The sequence below is a fragment of the Aedes aegypti genome, chromosome 3 (genome assembly GCF_002204515.2).
Source record: "Aedes aegypti strain LVP_AGWG chromosome 3, AaegL5.0 Primary Assembly, whole genome shotgun sequence".
Taxonomy (NCBI): Eukaryota; Metazoa; Arthropoda; class Insecta; order Diptera; family Culicidae; genus Aedes; species Aedes aegypti.
In genome coordinates, this window is record NC_035109.1 from 170729506 (window position 1) to 170751686 (window position 22181).

Here is a 22181-nt window from a genome sequence, read left to right on the forward strand (position 1 = left end):
AGGTTGAAGAAATGCATCGCTGGATTATATAAGGATATTGCTTTTCTAAAGCAATGCAAAAATACAGGCTTCAAATTTTCCTAACAAAAGTAAAAATAGCAGAATATTGTGAATCAGAGAGAATCATTAGCAGAAAAAAAATAATAAATTCAAGTATCAAAATACAAAGTTGTCACGTATTTCTCAAAAACCTAACACACATAACATAGATGGAATAGTGGTTTGGTTAATCGTTCATCTGAACAATTTACAAACACTGAAATTAATTTTATTGTAGAAACTACTGACTCCATGGTCAAATTAAGAACTGCACCAACGATTTTCAACCGACTACAACTACATTAATCTGTTAATTCTACCAAAGCATAGTCAACATCACTGTACAAGAAAATATATTCGGTATATTTAACGAGAATTTATTTCTGACTACACGGGAAAAAATTATGTGGTAACAATTACTATTTTAGCTGACTACGCCCATTCTTGAAACTACCATGGAATTTCAGACCAATTTACTATGTTTACGGTACATTACCACATTACTGGTAAATTTGACAGAAATAATTTACAACAATCTGATTTCGACAACAGACATGGTAAAATCAAGCGCATTTCTGGTCTGCTGAAAATTGCCGGTGCGAGCGCTTAAGTCTCGCATAATCTGAGATAACGCCCTAAAAGCCATTGGTAACCATTTGTGTAGCTCGTTGTTTCTGAGCGAATGAATGAATAAACATCCACCGATTATTACCGATGGCTTTTACGGCGAGATCATAAGTTATGCGTGAAGTTAACCCCCTAAAATGGTAGTTTTTACCGCACAATTTTTTTGCGTGTAGTAACATTCTTTATTTGACAAGGTTGACATTATACTTTTGACTACATTGTGTTGTACGGTGGGTGTCATGGATTGAAATACTATGCTTTGTAGTAGATGCTACTATCGACATGGTCACATTTACTGCACTACTCAGTGATTTTTACCAGATTGTAGTGAACTTAACAAATTTTTGTGGTCGGTTGAAAATCGTTGGTGCAGTTCTTAATTCTACCATGGATTCGGTAGATTATACACCAAAATTTGTTTGCGTGAATGACTTACGTTACTTCATAAATATGCAAAGAAACTTTTCCAATCAAAAAACAATTTTTTATTCATTACAATCATTCGATATTAGCATTAATGTGTAGAATGAAAAAAACAAAAAACGAGGTCCTTAAAAATCGACTTTTTTCGATTTTTTTTTGCTCTTAAATGCTTGTTAACGATTTATTCAAAATATTGTTTTCACTATGTCATGAAAGTTGTGGCACAGAATATATTAGCATAAACAAAAATATTTCTTTCTTGAAATTTCACACATTTATTAAAATATCAATTTTTTTAGAGGTGTGCAAAATTTTCATCGACATCTGTTAGTAATTGCAAAATTATCATGCAAAATGCCACTTTCTTGAAATAATATCATCGCATCATCATTTTTAAATACCGTTAAGTCACCAGTCACCGTGCGGCCTCCATTCACCGTGCACATATACAGATTCCTACAGAATATTCATAAAAATTATACAAATTATTGTTTTGTTAGCAAAATAATACAAAACTGATTAAATGAAGTAGTTCTTGTCACAATTCTTTTTTTAAAACTTAGTTTATGAGGTCAAAATCATGTAGAATCCACAATTTAATAATGAGATTTCTTAATATCCTTAGTAGAAACGCCAAAAATTCACATTATTCATTTTAACGTTAGAATATCAAAATTTCTATACTGCCCATAACTGCATATTTGTAACATTCGACAAAAGTATGCATTGAGTAAATGGAATACCAAGTGTGCATTTCATGGCAGTATGGGAGGAAACTAAAATTTCTAAAAATTTTCAGGAAATCAAAAGTGCTTTTTTGAGGCTGATATTTTGTACAACTCATATCGCATATTAGGTGAATAGTCAGAAAATATTTCTGATAGAAATTTCATTGCTATTACATTACGAGGCTTATTTATAATCTCAATGTGACTGTTATGCGGTTATAATTACCAATGTGACAAATCAACTTGCTATTTTTTTCGAGTTTTCTAGAACAATCTCACAGATTTCAGTAAGTTAATCGAAAGTATTTATGATTTGATGACTCTCCATGGTATTAACTCCAATTTGTCAAAAATGTCGAATGTGACTGTTATGCAGTTATGGGCAGCATAATTTTAACAAGTTTTCGCTGTGGATACTACAAGCAAAATGTATTTCATCGTATGAGCAATGAGATTTTATGCAAATATTTTTGTTTATTGTATTTCAGTCGAAATCCAAATGCACGGTGAATGGACCCTTCTCAATATGTATGGTTCCTATTACCGTGCATTAGTGTAAAAGGCATGAAATTACTGGGTAATATTAAATTTATTGTTATGTCGTGATTTAACTACTTCATATTCAGTTTTTGTGCGAATATGGAATGGTTCGGTCAATACAGTCGAATCCACTATAACGATTTTAATGAAAAATTGATGTTTTAGCCATATTTTATACTTTCCATGACTTTTATTGTAAAAACGATTTGAATACTCTTAAAAATGAGTACGCACACTACTAGCAACATAGTTGTTCCACCTACAACGTTTCCTCATGATACAAAATTAAATCATGACAAAAACTATACGCACGGTGAATGGTGCACTAGTGTGCACGGTAATTGGTGACATAGAACGGTACGAGGCGACCTTAACATGGTATTTGTAAACATAATTTTTGAGTAATTTTTTGTCGTGCATCACTAGTTTTAGATTTTTCCATGAATTATTATATAAATGTACGCTTCGTAGTGGTATTCTAGTACGCTTTAGATTATTTGGAAAAGTTATACAATTTTTGGAAGTGCAGATTTTTCTTAAATGCACGGTGAATGGTAGCTTGACGGTACATTGTAAAGCATTTTTGATCAAAACATTGTTTGTAGGTTCAACCCATTATTTTTGAGACTGTTTTGAAAGTTTGCGACTACTTTTCGATACACTCCTTATCAGGAAAATTTAAAATTTCTTAGAGAAGTTTTGATCTAATCATATGAATGTGTTGAAGCCGAATCATCATTTTATAACCCAAGTTAATAAGTCAGACAGAGAAGTTTGATAGAAAAAAAACTGTTTGTCAGTTTCTTTAGCGCTATTTTTTTACCGAAAATATTCAAAATGCTACATCTACTAGTTGGGACCCCTCTCTCCCCCTTGTCACACATCGTCACAAATCCATGAAGACCCCCCTCCTTCCTAAAATGTTAGGTCATTTATGGACGACCCCTTGCCAAACAAGCAACATATTAGAGTTTAAAGGTAAGTTTTTGCCTTACTAGTGATTTTAGTACCGTTTTGTCTCAAATTCCGAACAGACTTATATTCCGAACACCCGGTTTTTGTATGGCAATTTGGTTGAAATGTATCACTGAAATATGTCACCAAATAACAAAAAAATGGCCGTCAATTGTAATTTAATTTTAACGTCTCCAATATAATTTATATCGCGGGAGTAGTGATGAATCTCTAGTTTGAGACCAGTTGAACAAGTTCAGATAAATTTATTTGCGAAATTATTCATTTGAATACAATTTATCCGTGCTGTTCGGAATTTGAATCAAGGTGTTCGGAAAATTAGACAGAATGAACACAGTGTTCGGCATTTGAATCAAAATATTGTTCCATACTTTTACGTAAAAACAATACCAATTAAACCAACATTATTATTGGTACACCCAACAGTTCCCGCATAGAAAAATACCATTATCTAAACTAGACGAACTTTTCCATGAATATATTGCAAATGGTTACCTATTTTAATTATGGTTCCAATGCATTCTCCCGATTACGGTAAAACCACACTCAGACTTCAAGTACCACTGTAACATTATCGATTACTGCTTATAAATAATCTGGAAAGGTATCTGAACAGGTTGAAATGTATCCACCATATAACACCATTTTCAAAATACATTATCTGTGGTTTACGGCTGAGCAGCTATTGCATTGTCGCAATATTTTTTCACCTACTTATTGAAAACTCATTCACAAAAAGGTATTTTTCACCAATTTAACGTTCAAAAAATAATCAACGCTAGTGTGTACCGTTCAATCAACAGGTTTTGAAATTGCATTTGTTGGTAAGATCAATGTAAAAGTGCTTACAAACATACATTAATTTTCTTCCCTCACAATTTGTTTCACAGCCAGAACAAATATCAACACCCGGCTGTTCATCAAATATCATCAGTTTTTCAATAAAAATCCGGCGGATTCCGGCAACTTGTTATTTCATAGCGTTGCTAATAATGACCACCAGCACCGGTCACAGGAACAGGAGCGGAGAGCGATTGTATGGGGGATGCTAATGTTACGTTAGATACAATCCGAAGCAGATTCGGTAGTGAATGTTTCATCCACCGATGTGATCCCAGAAAAGACCTCAAGAATTATAAAACGGATATGTTTCAGCACAAGTTTGGCATCCCTGGTAAATTTTTCACTAAAATTAAAACATTATGTTAAAATCGGATCGCATCTGTGTGACTCGCGACGCGCCTCAACTCGCCTCATTTTGAAATCATTTTTTTAGTGTGGCGCTACATTCTTTCGACTTTTATGAACACAGCGCACTATTCACATATTAGCTGCGGCGCTCGTGACCCGAAAAAACAAAAAATTCTACTGGATCCATAATACATGCTAGTAGGTGGAGCCCAGCGCGACAGGGCTCACTTAGGTAGCAATAGGCGGGGATACGTTCAAGGTGGTCGACGAGTTCGTCTACTTTGGATCCTTGCTGACGGCTGACAATAACGTTAGCCGCGTAATACGGAGACACATTATCAGTGGAAGTCGGGCCTACTATGGCCTCCACAAAAAGCTGCGGTAAAAAATGACTCACATCCACACCAAATGTACCATGTTCAAAACGCTCATAAGGCCGGTAGTCCTCTATGGGCATGAAACGTGGACGATGCTCGAAGAGGACCTGCAAGCACTTTGAGTCTTCGATCGTCGAATATGTGGAATTTTGATAACTTTTACATTTTAAATCTTTTTGAATGCTTTAACATCAAGTTATATCTTAAATCTAACTACTAGGGGGAGATCCCCCAGTGCCGGACAGCACCCAATACCGGACAAAGTCGAAACATTGAGAAATCATGGTCCAATCAAGATGGTGTATTAGTAGAAAAGAAAGCTATTATGTAGACTAATGTTTGCGTAGAACAACACATCCTTGAAATATGCATGCCTTTTAAAAAAAAGTAGGAAAGTTTGAAAATCTTTAAAAAATTGACGTATGCTCTTAATTTTGAGCCTATTTAGTAATTATTTTAAATATGAAAAAAATACTTTGGATCCCGCAAGCATGATCGAACATAATCCTTATTTGATAGTATGAATGAATTTTGTTCCATAATTGAACTAAATATTGACAAATTACAATTTTGGTTAAGCACCTCCTGTCCCTCAGTTTCGGACAGCTTGATTTGTTATATGATATCATTGTAATTATTGCACCAGTGTCTCAAAATACTTTCATTTTTCATGGGTTTCGTCGATCATGGTATCGAACATGCAATAAAATTAACAAGAATGAACATTCAGAACAACATCGTAAAATGTGCTACTTTTCATCATATATGAAAGAGGTTTTTGATAGGCATCTTGCAAACTAAGAAAAACTCAAATTATTCTTGTAAATGTTGCAAATGCATTGAATTGGTAATTATAAACGATTCCTTTAGTGTACACATTCAATGATGTTCAAATTTACAGAATTTTGGGCATTTCCAGATCGTGTCCGGTATTGGGTGCCACCTTTCAAGATCGAACAATTTGGTACTAAAATATATCATCAAAATGCAATGTCAAAATTCATATTTACACTTTCAAATTTATTTTTGTACACTATAAAAATGATAATATTTATCATAAATGGGTAACACGTGCCCATAAAATCAATATTTTTCTTATTATGAATTTAGTGGCTTAAGTGTCCGGTACTGGGGGATTTCCCCCTACAACACACAAAAACTTTCAAAATTTGAAGACATTCAAGTTATTACGTATGGCGAAATAAGGAACCACTATGTCCATAACTGGTACACTCACCCTATATAATATCACTATAATACAGTATGGCCCATAAAAAATGCGAAAATCGTCATATCATGTTTTATGGTAGTTTTTACATAGAAAATGTGAATGAAACATAAATATTATTCATTACATGTATTGTTTAATCTATTTAGACTCAGTTTTTTGCTTTGGACATGATTTTTATTTGTTACTTTCACCTTACCTGAGAGGAATTGGAAGCATACCTTCAAATTTTATCATGCGGACGTCGAGTTCAATATCTGTGTGATGAAAGCTTCTAAAACATCAACGATGGCGTGAGATTCTTCACAGGCCTTTTCTCCAGCATACGCCCATATCAAATGATAGAATTGGTTCATACCTGGGTAATTGGAGACTTAAACATATTTTCGAAAAAAGGGCTCATTTTGGAGAGCTTTGATCGAACCTTCATATAAGTGTGATAAGTGGATCCGTTTTGCTCAAAACCTATGAGCTAGTATTGATATAAGTTGTCTCTAACCGAAGGAACAAATTTCATCCTAAAAAATCTGTTATAGGCCTCCGTATTTATTTTTTATTCAACTTTAACAAAAAATAAAGGCATATCAAACCTATAAGATGCAAATGCTCTCAAAACTATGACCCTGGCAATATATTTTATTGTGATCATAAAAAACACGTTCTCTAAGAAATCCTCCATCCTCTGATACCAAACAAACTAAAATTTTCAACAATAAAGTGTGATTTTTGAAGGTGGAAAATTTATCACCAGACGCTGTTTCTAGCTTTGGGCGGACAACACCTTTGAACTTATTTGAACTTATTACATTATTTACAGGGTGTCCATCCATCCGGGAAATCCGGGAAAAACCCGGGAATTACAAATAGCCGGGAAAAATACGGGAAATACCCGGGAATTTGGAGAACACACCGGGAAAATATGTGTTTCAGACATGGGAATACGGGTTTGTTTGAACTCCAAATAATATTGCGGAGAAATTTAAAAATTTGGATTGCTTCGCGGAAATAACGCGCAGCGAGCAATCCCCGCATAGAGGAAATGAACCACAGCAAGCATTGCAGGCTTGAGGAAAGAAGGCTCATTTCAATATCAAGGCCGGTTTGCTACTGACAAGAAAAAGAATCGCCTATCTCGATGCGTGGAAAATTTCTCCCAAGAAATGGTCAAGAAAATCACTTTTTTCTGATCGCAGTACGCAGTTGAGAAGAAATGTCACTTCAAAGGGGGCTCTCTGTAAGAAATTTCTTGACCCATTCAGTCAAGGAATTTCTTTACTTTTCTTGAGGGAAACAGCATACTTAGCTTCAGTAAGCAAAACCTACATTGCGGTTTTCAACGTCAACGGCTCTTTTCTTACGAGAAGCGAATCACCAATTTTGAATTCTTTTTACGATTCGTTGAAGAATAAATTGCTGTTTTTTGCCAACTATCTAACGACTATTGTGACGTAATCATCGCTCTAAACTCCTCATAAAGCATTTCAATTTCATAGATTTTTAAACACACAGTTCATTTTGCGGATATGTTACCACTCCTATCAGTTTTCAAGTCTGTATACGCACGTCTTGCTTGTTCAAAAGCTTGATTCTTTGAAATACTCATACAAGATTACATACATTTGGCACAACAGGTAAAATCTGCACATCGACAGCTGCAACAAAGTCGCGGGTGACTAAGATGAATTTGATGGAAAATTTCCCGATAGTTTGTTTTCGATTTTAAATGAATCAAAATTTTTCTTGCAACGCGTAATATTTGAAACAAAAAAAAAACAGGAGCCTGCCCATGAACTTGTACTTTGCATCATGACTAGTTGAACTGATTTGTTTAAAACATAGTTGACGACTTCTAGTGTTTTTTTTTATCAAAATCCTAGAAAATAATCGTTGATTTCCTACATTTGACTACATTTTTTCTATAACAATTCTTACCGAATTCTTGTGAAATATTTTGTACAGTTTTGATGGTATTGAATAAATTCAAAGGAGATTTTATGGAACATCAATAAGATCCTTTAAACATTATTAATGAAGAGTCCTAACGGGAATCGAGTCGATAATTGACCAATTGTTTTTGAATTTTCTTCGAGAGAAACTTGATTGCTGAAGTTTGCTTATGAAGATTCTAGAAAATAAAATTGGCTGATTTTCCTTGAAATTCTTATAAGATTTGTACAGGTTGGCAAAAATCTGAGTCAAACAAATATTTGGCAAATTTCTTGGGAGTTTCTATCCTGGAAAAATTCATTAAGAATTTCGTTTGGCATGATTTCTGGAGTTGCTGATGATACTGATTCATGGTGAAGCCATTGGATAACTAGTTTGACTTGTCTCAGAACTGGGACAAAGTTTTCATGAGGTCCCTGATAAGATTTTTATGGATTTATGCAGATTTACAGTACATTCTTACAATCATTCCCAACACATTTTTTGTATAATCATTCGTGATTGAATGGCAAGTTCTTTGCTGGATAATTAAATTGAGTCTTTTAGGTATTCTTGGAAAGAGGTTTGTTAAATTCTTGACAAGAATCTCGGCCACATTGCTGGGAAGATGCTTTGTAGATTTATGTCAAAAAATTTAGCCAGCGTCATAGAAGAACAATTTGTTTTTTGACGGAATATTGTTTCTTTCAAAAAGATTTCTTCTTGGCTACAACATGAGTTTTAAACAGATGGAAAATGTTTCCAGGAATCAGTCATGGGCCACGTCTAACGCATAATTGCGAAAACATTCTTAGAAGTTAATGAATTAGCTATTGAATTTTGCACTTTAGTGGAAATATAGTTCAAATTTAGATATACAAAGCAGCTATTTGTCTATATTATTTCAAAACCTCTCTGAACATCCATATAGACTAGAGCAGTTTCCATATAGACTAGCGGCTAAAAAAAAAATATGCCATCTCATGTCATATTTATGAGTATTGTGTATGTGGCTTATTGTTCGTTATGAAGTGTGGGTTCGATTCCCGCCAGTCTGAGAAAATTTTTCGTCAAACGAAAAATTCTCCGAATCCGGGAAAAATCCGGGAATTGGAAAACTGATTTTGAATGGACACCCTGTATTTAGGACAATAAGAAAAATATGACAAAAATTGTCCTAGATAGCGAAGTTGTGTCAGAATATACTACAATAATCAGAAATAACATTCACTATCAAAAACAATGAAAATAACGCCTGTAGATGGTATTTTTACGTTCATACAATTTTCGCATTTTTTTATGGGCTTTACTGTACATATTATGATAAGGCCAATGATGATAATGTAAATCATTGCTTGAATAAGTTGAAAATTATTCGCATAAACTAAACATTACTTTCGCACGTTTTGCACAAACCTTACCTTTCAATACCTTGAGGTAAAATGTGAAATTTAGAAGCACAATTCATGCGTTAAAAATGTTTTGATGAAACATGTTCATTTGAACTTTTTTCGAGTACGGTCGTATCGATCAATGCTATTCCGCTGATGAATGATACTTCGTTTTACGGTACCGGTAATTAAGTAGTCGCCGTATACTTATGCTGGTGTTTAGAAAATAACCCGAATAATACAGTGAAAGCTCCATAGTTTGATGAATCGATTTGGTGTCATGGAACCATACTTAAATCAAACTTTTGATTTACTATCATGGTCCAATGATTTCCTAGGATATCTTTTCCAAGGCTCGATATTCCCATTCTTCAATGTCGACTCATAGTGGTTTTACTGTACAGTACATTGTTAAATTGATTACTGCAATCATCTGATTTGGAAACAAACTGGGTTTCTTGTATCATTTCCCAAACTATTTTCACGATCACGCTCGGGTTCAATCGGCTATTGGAGATACATGTTGGTGGTAGTAATCGACCACTTGATTTCTTCATACTGTACAACGGTTACTTTCTCACATGTGCGATGTACACAGCAAACAGTGAACTTCACAGGCTAACGCGTCGGGCTGGCAGTTCGGTCGATCCAGTCTGCAAACGCGCGCCCGGCCGTTCACGGTTAGCGTGATTGATTCACGATCGTGATTTTTTTTTGTGGTGCGATTACGCTAACAATCTCATCATTGCATACGACGACGGTTAGCAGCAGGCGTCGACTTTTTTTTCTTCCTTCCCGGTGGAAGAATTTTCGGCTTGCTTAGTGGTGGTATATCGAGCGGTAATAATAACATCGATTTAGCGCCAATAAAAGAAGATCGAACGCATTCGTATATTGCCGGCATGGTCACGACGGGTGAATTTGATCGCAGATAGCCGGTCGAGTGAAATCGTTCCCAGCCCAGGGCGCAGAGTGGACCCGAAGAGGAATATTTGAGAGATCGTAATGCTCCCGTCAAAATTATGTAAAGTGTATTTCATTACATTTTTTGAAAACTGTTTTTTATTTCGCTGGGATTAGGTGCTACGTTCTCGCTAGTCAACGGTGAAAATATTATCATGCCAAAACAATCAATAAAATAATTCAAAACAAACAATAATTTGATTTAAAAGCAATAATAAGCAACAATAATAAACACATAAAAATAGCATTTTAGAATATGTTTTAGCTGAAAAAAAAAATCGCAAAAGCAGCATTAAAAAATGAAATATCTTCTTGGGAAAAACTGAAAATAAGCACAAAAATATTAAAAATGTTCCGAAGACAAATCGGAAATAGCTCTTAAAATCGTTTGAATAGCAATCAGTGTCTGCACTTTTTATTTCTTTTTTTTTTTTCAAATTTTTCTGTTTTATTTTTGATTGGAAATTTGTTGGTTACTTAATGCTGATTATATTTTTTTTCTAGGAACATTTTTAAACTGTTAGTGCTCATTTTAAATTTTTAATGCTAATTTGGATATTTTTATTTCCTATTTACAAATTTCAATAGGAATGTTGATTGTTTTTTTAATGCCAATATTCAATTTATGAAATACAATTTTATTCAAAAGTTTTCTTCCTATATTGAGCCATAGCAAACAAAGTTTGACCAGATCTGTAGGCGATTTCCGGCACGTGTTTTCTTCGAAGAAAAGAAAATTTTCTTGCTGGTGGATTGTGGAAGAAAATTTCTTCTCTTCGAAGAAAATGTGCGCCGGAATTCACATGCTGGTCCGAAATTATTGTTGTGGATGTTCCTTTAAATTTCGTCCAGAAATTTCGACACTTCAGATGACACCTCAGAGAGTGTCTCTAAAGATGCTACAGTAAATTATATTATTGTTCTGAATAGCAATTGGATTACTTACTATAGCAAACTGCCAAAAAATTTTCAGGAATAAGATAAATTATTTTTTTTTTGGGAATTCATATTAAAAAAATGTATAATTACGGATGTATGTATCAAAAACTCCTTTCTCAATAAATTATTATAGGGGTTCTGTGCATATTTGTGCAAATAATTACTTGAATGTCTCTTGAAATTGTCTCCGTAAATTTTACTAGATTCCTGAGGAAATATACTTAGAAACTCTGCTAGAAGAATTGTTGGAAAGAACTTGGAAAATATATTTAAACCAAAAAAAATATCCGTATAATAATGTATTTGGAAAGGGAAGTGCAACCTTTGGTTCTGATATAAACTAGCTATGGGGCCTTCCTTAGCCGAGTGGTTAGAGTCCGCGGCTACAAAGCAAAGCCATGCTGAAGGTGTCTGGGTTCGAATCCCGGTCGGTCAAGGATATTTTCGTAAAGGAAATTTCCTTGGCTTCCCTGGGCATAGAGTATCATCGTACCTGCCATACGATATACGAATGCGAAAATGGCAACTTTGGCAAAGAAAGCTCTCAGTTAATAACTGTGGAAGTACTCATGAGAACACTAAGCTGAAAAGCAGGCTCTGTCCCAGTAAGGACGTCAATGCCAAGAAGAAGAAGAAGAAGAAGAAGAAGAAGAAGAAGATAAACTAGCTCAATACTTAAAAGCTCTTTGATTAAGTTAGACAAAAACACTTTTTTTTGAGAATTCTTAAATAAATTTAATCAAATATCTTGGTGGAATTCCCATTGGCGTAACTAGGATTTTTTTTGAAGGAGACCTAACAAATTCTTATTTTACAGAAGTAATAGTCTATCACAATAATCACGATTTTCACGAATTTCGTAGTTTGTAATGATTTTATTTGTTTGTGATTTTGCACAATATCGCTGCTCATCAGCGATATTTGTAAATTTCAAGTTCCACTACGGAAAATATTCATTCTTTGTCTAATCCAGTAAATATCCTTCCAAAAAATGTGAATTTTGATTCTTCCAAGAACTTTTTAGATATTGAACCATGTGCTTTTAAGAGATTCCCCTAAAAATTCCCATGGAGATTTCTTTATGAATTATTTCCATTCTTTTTTTTCTTTAAGAACTTTTTTACCAGTTTTCACTGAGCTCCTCCTGGGATTCCCACGACAATCATTCTTGGAATTAGTGGCTATTATTCAACAGATTTTTCCTGGAGTTTCTGAAGGCTTTCTGATCTAACCAGAAAGTTTTTTAACAAATCTTTATATCGATGGTTAAACCACCTCTTGACATATTCCACCAGAAAACACTTTTGAAATTATGTGAAACATTTTTCCAGGAACGACTCCTAAGTGCTTATTACAAATAAAGTACAAATGTTAGTTGAAACTATTATCCTGTAGTTTGTTTAGGAATTTTTGGAATTATCGAGGATTTCTCCAATAAATTCTAGGAGAGTCACTAAAATTGTCTCCAGGATTAACAAGCAAGAGTTTTTTTTTCAAAAAATCTTCAGAGAGTTTAGCAACTTTGTCTTTGAGGATCTTTTAAAGTTTCTCTTCAGATTACTTAAACAAATCTTCCAAAAAGTCTTTTACAAATATGCATTAAAATTCTTCATAAAATCACAGAAAAAGTTATCCTGGACTTTTTGAGAAAAAGCATTTAATTATTCGTCCAGGTGTTACTCAAAGGAGTCCTCTAAAGACTCCACATTCCTTAAGCAATGTTGATACCGGGTTTCTTCCATAATCATCATCATCATCAATCATCAAGAAATCTATCTTATCACCATTTTTGGATCAAAAACTACTCCAGGAATTTATATTCTATCTATCTATATAAATAAAAATGGATTGGTGTTTGTATGTCACGAAATGGCTTACGAACGGGACAACGGATTTGGATGATTTCTTCTCCGTTATGTTCGTCAAGGGTTCCGACGTGTTTATGTGTATGAAAATCCTAAGATATTCACCGGGAAAGTCGGAAAAACGAAAGTGAATGGAACTGTCATTTTGTATGAGTTTCAAAACGTTTTTTCAACAGCCTACTTGATGGCAAGACGAAGTTTGCCGGGACCACTAGTCTATTTAAATAAAAATGGAATGATGTTTGTGTGTCACGAAATGGCTTACGAACGGGTCAACGAATTTGAATGTTGCTTTCTCCATTTTGTTCGTCACGGGTTCCGACGTGTCTGTGCGAATAAAAATACCAGGATATTTACCGGGAAAGTAGGAAAAATGAGAGTGACCTGAATTGTCATTTTGTACGGCGTTTTCCAACTTGTATGGCAATTTATTTGCTTAATTTGTCGCAAAATTCAAACCTCATGTGTTAAACAATACTTTTCAACAAAGTTCATAATTTTTCCACTGGTAAAATGTTATATTTTGGTGGTTCTGAAAAGTATTGTCTTACGAGAAACGAAGAATTTTTATTAAATAAAAATGGAATGATGTTTGTGTGTCACGAAATGGCTTACGAACGGGTCAACGAATTTGAATGTTGCTTTCTCCATTTTGTTCGTCACGGGTTCCGACGTGTCTGTGCGAATAAAAATACCAGGATATTTACCGGGAAAGTAGGAAAAATGAGAGTGACCTGAATTGTCATTTTGTACGGCGTTTTCCAACTTGTATGGCAATTTATTTGCTTAATTTGTCACAAAATTCAAACCTCATGTGTTAAACAATACTTTTCAACAAAGTTCATAATTTTTCCACTGGTAAAATGTTATATTTTGGTGGTTCTGAAAAGTATTGTCTTACGAGAAACGAAGAATTTTTATTAAATAAAAATGGAATGATGTTTGTGTGTCACGAAATGGCTTACGAACGGGTCAACGAATTTGAATGTTGCTTTCTCCATTTTGTTCGTCACGGGTTCCGACGTGTCTGTGCGAATAAAAATACCAGGATATTTACCGGGAAAGTAGGAAAAATGAGAGTGACCTGAATTGTCATTTTGTACGGCGTTTTCCAACTTGTATGGCAATTTATTTGCTTAATTTGTCACAAAATTCAAACCTCATGTGTTAAACAATACTTTTCAACAAAGTTCAGAATTTTTCCACTGGTAAAATGTTATATTTTGGTGGTTCTGAAAAGTATTGTCTTACGAGAAACGAAGAATTTTATAAGGAGACTGCAAGCATGTTAAAAAAATCGATTTAAACTGAATATAATGGTAAAGTTTACAATCAAATTATACCTAAATTGAAAGTTCAAGTACTATTTTGCATGATTGGTGGATTGAATCACAAAAAAAGTTTGTTAAATTATACTTTAAATTTCATGTAACATTAATAAAACCCGTCTTTTATACAACTTTGGACACCTGTAGCTAAAAATTGTGACGTGCTGGAACATTTCTGAGAACGGCATCAAATTCAGCGACCCAAAATCTACTAGAGACACATAATTTGATCCATGAGACACGCAAAAATGTAATTTTTGCAATTCCGTTGTAAATCAATCAACTTTTCATTGAGAAGTTGATCAACATAACGGCCTACTTTTCCTACCGAAAGAAACAGTGCTGAAAAGTGCTACTTTTCAGTACTCTTTTCGGTGCTGAAAAGTAGCACTTTTCAGTACTGTTTTGGTAAGCGTTAACCCAGTCTCTTCATGCCATGCTTATTCTGCGCTGCGTGTGAGTCGAGATGAGTCGTTCTCATCTCGGGTGATGTTAATCAAATTGAAGCGAGACGACACCTCACCGATTGTATCTGATTCTTGGGGTCACCGGTCGTAAGATCGACGTGAGGTAAGAATTGTCGGTATGGTATAGCCAGGTGACAATTCTCGATTCGAGTGAAGTGACTGTTAATTTGGTTTACACGGCGAGTCACTTCACTAGAGTCTAAGCCCGTTGTGCGATCTGGTTCCGACACAGGTTGGCGATTTTGATGTGGGATCGGGTCGTCCAGCATTTGTAGTCAGCTACTGTCCTCGATGTCTTACCTGTTCATTCTTTCAATAGGAAGTATAGCTCTGCATGATACCGATGGGAGTGAAAAAATTTGTGACATTCATGGGTACTACTGTATCACAGCCTACGTGATTGAAAAATACTGAATTGAAACTACGCATGGCTGTATGCCCATGTGGGTTCTCTTGAAATGTTTGTTTGTGCTTAGAGTTCATCCAGTTCAATAGCATTTTTCGAAATAGCAAAAAATGTTGTATGCAACTCGTTGCAAAACTCGATTTTTTCAGCACTCGTTGTATTTATTCAACTCGGCAAGCCTCGTTGGATAAACGTACAACTCGTGCTGAAAAAATCATCATTTTGCAACTTGTTGCATAAATAACTATTTTGTTACGCTGTGTTACCAATATCATCGTTCCCCGAGGGAAAAGTAATCGAAAAATGTTTTTTACGGTATTTTTTTCCGAATCACCATCGGTTGGCAATATTTTGTGCATGTGATTTTTTATCAAATTTTGACATTTAACAGCACTGGTTATCACGCTCATTGATGTGGGTACTCTATCCGAGTAAAAAATATGTCCAACATCATTACACTTCTAAAATTATTTGTATAAAAATACATTTCTGAATAAATATCGATTGGTTCTTATGTGTTGACATTTAAATAAGCATGAATTGATTTTTGGGTATAAATAAGTACCGTAATCTGGGGTAACACTGGTCAGTTTTTAGTATATTTTTAAAATTTTTCATTTGAAAATACAAATTTTGCAAGTTTTATACTTTTAAAACAAGTACTGGCACCCATTGCACGTGACTATATATTGTGTTTTCAAAAGATTTAAGTACCGTAAAACGGGGTAACTTTGATAATGCGGGTAACTTTGATAGTGCGAGACCCCAACATATTAAACGAAATAACGAAGTTTCTGTTAATCAGTTGAGCAAAACAAATGCAAAAGTAAAGAGTATTAGTATGACACTTCATGTCAAAGCTTTTTTCATTGGAATCAAGTGCATTTGAGGCTTTTTATACGAATATTAAAAATTGACACAATTTTAGCATTTTCGAAACGCTTACAAACAATTTGTTCTATGATCACTATTTGATGTAGTTTTGAATAGTTGGCCACTTATCTTTGACAGCCTAGTTATCATAGAACTTGAATACGGTCTCAAATCTCTTAGCGAATAGCATTTTCACAAACTGGGATCATTTTTGTAATCTTAGTCAGAAATTTCCATGTAACGTTAAACGCCTAGAGGTATGCAATGCCCTACAAATGTTGGTTATTCATTCAATTTTGTTCGATTCATACTCCATTATCAAAGTTACCCCAAAACAGAAAACCAACTTTCGATTATATGAAAAATTACATATCCATTCATAATAAATCTTTTGGAAATCTATCGACTGCAATCGATAGTCAGGATGCCAGTACTTGTTTTAAAAATATACATTATTATTCTTTGAAACAGCATGCATAAATATTCAAGTTTTCTTCGAAAAAACTATCAAAGTTACCCCGTTTTACGGTATGTTTAAATAAATGTTTGAGCATTTTTTGGATTAAGCTTATATGGGGTAAATGTCGTTACTTACTTAAGGTGAAGATAAAATGAAGCCAGACCTTAAATTTTCAAGAGCACGAATCTGGAGAGCTGATCATCTGTTTAGGCCGAAAACCTAATCGATTGATCACCACCAGTGATTGATCAATCGATTAGGTTTTCAGTTTTATCGGGTGTTCGGTTCTCCAGATATGTGCTCTTGAAAAATTGAGGTTTGGCTTCGATTCATCTCCACCTTAAATCATGGCTCCAGAAGCCGAATATGAACAAGCTCTTACGAATTATTTACTTTTTGAGTTATTTTAAAAACCAAAGCATTTTGAACCACAGAATGTGCTTGAATGTAGGCAATTTCCTAAGGAAATTTTGCATTCTAAATAGTAGTTCGTAGATACAAATTTGCCTTGCTCATACCTTTTGCAGAACTCATGTGAGACATGAATCTTCGGTAGTGTCATAGCATAATTATAGGAATCATAAATTCAAAAGCAATAAAATTTTGAAAATGATTCTGAGGCTTCCTCCTTGCTATAGTACAAATGAGTTACATAGAATATTCAATTTTGAAGCATTGGAAAAAATGTCAAATAAAATAAATCATAATTTCAGGCAAAAATCGTTACAATCTTCTATTGCTACGATTAATGCGTTATGTGTTTAGGATAAGTTATCGATTTTTAAAATTCGAATAGCCACAAATATTCTCTATTGCAATGAAAAAAAAAACTCTGACATGAAGAGTCATACTAATACAGGTCGGACTCGATTATCCGGAGACTCGATTATCCGGGGACTCGATTATCCGGGATTCGATTATCCGGAATTTTAGACTCGATTATCCGGAATTTGTTTTTTGATGTTCTTGTTTTTCAATTTTTATGCATAAATCTGATATAATTTGGTATTGCAATATACAACATGAATGGTTTTGCAGTTTCGAACGTATTTAAGAAAAAAGAGTGTTGTTTTGTGTAACTTGGTCAAAAAAATGTTTTTTCTTGTAAAGACCCATACTGTTCCTAGAAATAATTTCTGGCTACGCCACTGCATCATATAAATAAAACAACAAAAAGAGATAATATTTAAGTTCTTTTATCGAAGATTTGTATTTTTTTCTTAGTGATTTGACTATCCGGAGGATTCGATTATCCGGAATGAAAAAAAAATCGATACTCCGGATAATCGAGTCCGACCTGTACTCTTAACTTTTTCATTCGTTTCGCTTAACTGATTAACAGAAATAATGTCATTTCGTTTAATATGTTGTATGTCCCCTACTATCAAAGATACCTCGTTTTACGGTACATACTTCTGCCAGAGCTACCAAATTTTAGCTTTCTTGTCCCACTAAAGTGCAATTTTTGAACCACTGTGCAATCGGAAACATACCACCGTGCGCGATGAATATCGCTTTCTATTATTATGTTTGATATTATTTCGTGAATTTGAAAATGTTCGACATCTTGGTGAACCCTACGGAGCCTGTTCATAATCGTTGCCGTTTTATAATTTATTTATAGAGTGTTGAGATTTTCAATTTGGAGCCAAAGGAAAAACGCTTTTAATTTTAGACAGCAACAGGAAAAAAACACGCCCGGATAAAGATATTAAATCAGCGCGTATGAGTGGGACTGGCTTTAAAAGTACCTCTAATGTGCGGTATGTGACTCGTCCGCTTGCGTAGGAGTATCCAGTAGCGCAGATGCCGCATTTGAGCCAAGAAAAAAAGATGCATGTTTGTGAAAACATCACACAGTCTGGTGTGCGCGTTTGCGATCAAGGTGAAATATGTTGTTTCCTTCTACTTATCGTGGATCTGGAATTTGGGGGAAAACAATTGAGGGGGTGCAAGTGTTTATAACGAGTTGTGATTTTTTTTTTATGATGCAGACTGGCGTCTACAAACATTTAAGAACAAAAAATCGGTTGAAGTTCATAGAATGCTGTTTGAGAATTGGTACATTCAAAGTTAAAGTCTTCAACTATTTAATACTTTTGAAACGGTTTGGAATTTCGTTTTGAATTTCAATTCTTTTTGATTGTAGTAGGGAGCCGGATCCTATTCTTGGCACTTATAATTCACTTCGGCAGTGGGGTTTTTTTAAAGCTACAGATCTCATATTTGGCCTCATCATACGTCGTACTAAAGCGCTTCTTATTGCAAGTTTGAGACAATTTGGCCGAGTAAAACCCCCCATGCCAAAGTGAATCATAGAAGTGCCCAAGTAGCTCTGCACCCTATAGAGTCGTCTGGATGGAACATATTTTTAAAAATCGAAAATAAATCAAAAGTTTTGGAAAACTAGATAGATAAGTATAAAAACTTTATGTAGTATAAAACGTAACCAGAAATGAAAAAAAAAACACTTAAAACTTTCTAGGGGACTAAAAATGCCCTATCAATATTGTAGATGATCTACAGGCGTTTTTGGCGTTATGAAATTTGTGAATAAACCCAAATGACGTTGTTTACTGTCATCTTACAGTCCGTACAAATCTTTACACCTTGGGGACCACAACTATTGGTGAAGCCCAGTCTGTATGCCGCGCCGGTTTGGGAATATTCTGCCTAACTAACCTATCTAACTAATCTCATAAAGTACCCCGGGGCAAGTGGGACATAAAAAAACGATAGTTCAAACAAATTGCTCAGAATAATCTACAATTATCAATATTTTCCAAATCCAACAACACGGTCACAGTTTAGCAGCATATTTGCTGGTGTGTGCATGAATTTGATCGAATAATTTCGAAATTGTGAAAACCTTAGAAGAAAGATGTACAATGAGCCATTAGCGAGACAACGCTAAACGGGGCAAGTGGGACACATCCAGTTTCGTGCGTAAAACCACATCAGTAAGTCAACCGTTGCAATAATAGGATTGATAAATAATAGATATTTTATTTTGAGTACATATTTGATGTACAGAAGGGATCAACCATAAAATACTTAACGTTTTTGGAAGAAACACTTTAACTGAAAATTTCTCACAAAAAGCGCAGAGGTATAAAACATGTTTGAAATATATAATTTATAAGTTATCAATTGAAATGCAGCAAGTCAATTTTCAATAATTGACGAATTTTTGAATATATTCTGATATTATTGTTATGCATGGCGGAAAACCACTTAAGATGGAATTGTTTTCCGCAACTACTGCAAAGAATTTTCAATAAAAATAGAAAAGTAATCGTTCTCATAATGTATTTTGAATTTTATTTCTATCTTCGCTCAATCTATATAAATAAAAAAAATATTCAGAAAAAAATGGCATTTTTCTGCCTTTTCAGCAATTACGTGATATAAGGTTGATTTTTTTGATAACAATCATTCGTTTGAATGTTTTGATGCTACTCTCTAAGAAAATGTTTGAAACGTAGATAACCTATAAAAAAAATCTGGTGCTTGCTTTGATAGGTCCCACTTATCCCGGGTATTAAGATATTTTGGGGTAAGTTAGACCATAAAAATTTTCATATGAAATAAAAACAAAATACCTTTTTATCGTAAGCAGCTTGTAATAATACTTGAAGTTGTAACTTATCGATGATAATTCGATTTATGACACATTTATTTTTTGCGAGTCAATGCAGAACGTGAAACGGGTCACAATTCATCATGCAAGTTGAAAATGACGCTGAGCTGACAACTGTTACAATGAGCACATGGTAATAAAAATAACAATATTTTTTGTACTAAATACATTCCTTATCATTGTATCTTCAACTTTCTACAAGAATACCCCCTTGAAATACTTTTCCTAAACAAGCTATAACGGAAGGTCCCAATAACCCCGTATTCTCTCTGACTCTGACTCTGGTTGCTAAGAAAGATAATGTCACTCCATGCGCGTTCGTCTTTCAGGGATGCGACACAGGTATTTCCACCTTATGCCCTAGCTAAGAAGCTTTGGTTTGAGTGCTATTAACCGCTCTCTGAAACGAGAATATAGATTGACCCAACTCCATGATATTAAAAAGGCCCAGAATTAATAATAGCGGTTAAATCGGAACAAACTCACCAAATCCGTTTATCTATCAAAGAGTAGGGTAAAAACACGTTTCCCCAGAAATCTTCAATATTATTCTGTAGGGAATTTTAATCAACATCCTCTGAATGATTTCATATCTGAATTGGGTTTGAACTAATTCTGCGTAGCGAGGGTAGGACATTTCGCATAAAGACGATTAGCATAAGGACGTTTCGCATACGAACGTTTGGCATAATGGACATTTGGCATAATGGACATTTGGCATAATCATAATTATAGGCCTCCTGGCGATGATGGAATTTTCTACATCCTCATCAAGAAACTTCCAGAAAGTAGCTTATCATTTTTAGTTGATATATTGCGCATTTCTTTCACCACTGGACTATCTCAGAAGTTTTTACAAGTGCGGAAACGCTAATAAAAGTATGCAATTACATCAAATCGGGTAGCAGGGTGACCAGCGAACCGGGAAATCAGGAAAACCGGGAAATATGCGGGAATGTCATATCACCGGGAGAAAACCGGGAAATATACGGGAATTCCAATTACTACCGGGAAAATGCTTCATTTTGGTGTATGGCCTAGAAGTAGGGTGATCAAAGTATTTTGGACAGGCCGTTAGGCGTATATAATTTGGCCATTTACGGCATAATCAAATGGAAATGCCCAAATTATATACGCGTAATGCTCGGTCCAAAATAAATAAAACACCCTACCTTGGCCGTGTCCTTGTAACTGGAAAAATAGTTTGCTTGACACTTGTTTAAGGTTTTCAAGTAAAATTAGCTGATTTCATCCTAGATTTTATTGATATCATAAACGTATATCAAGAAACTATAATTAACATTAATTGTTAGGTTTCAACTGGATATGATTTTTTTGAATCAGGTATAGGGAGCTGGTTCCTATTCTTGACACTTTTGATTAATTTCACGAGTTGTTTTTGAAAATCTACTGAGCTTATATTCGGCCACAATGTGCGTCGTTTTGAACGGCTTCTTATTGCAAAGTTTCGGGCAGCCTCTGGCTGAATTTCCCCATAATAAAGAGTCAATCAATCAGTTTCAGACAGTCCGGCCGAGAAAAAAAAATCATGCCAAGTGTCCAAGTAGTTCTTTCCCCTTATAATGTTTTTTACGCATTTTTCTGCAACTTATCAGGATTTTTTTTAAATTAGGTGTTAGTAAATTTCTTTGCTAGTGATGTTCTTGTGCAAATATTTAATTTAAGCGAGCAATTTTCAATCATTTTCTACAGTTGCTATTCTGCCCTTCTACGCCTACATGTCCCATGTTCTATGTAAACCTTAAGGACCGCTGGACACCTATGCGGAGAACGG

At 34.6% G+C, this 22181-nt stretch overlaps 1 protein-coding gene across 2 annotated transcripts in view; it reads left to right on the top strand.

The window, feature by feature from the left end:
- The first annotated feature begins 10087 nt into the window (after nucleotides 1-10087).
- LOC5568664 (Kv channel-interacting protein 4) overlaps nucleotides 10088-22181 on the top strand; it is a 102547-nt gene continuing 90453 nt past the window's right edge. Inside the window, exon 1 of one of the 2 annotated variants that reach the window (XM_021850071.1) lies at nucleotides 10088-10469. The gene's annotated coding sequence lies outside the window, so the exon portion shown is untranslated. The remainder of the gene's footprint in view (nucleotides 10470-22181) is intronic. The other variant, XM_021850072.1, reaches the window with a different exon arrangement.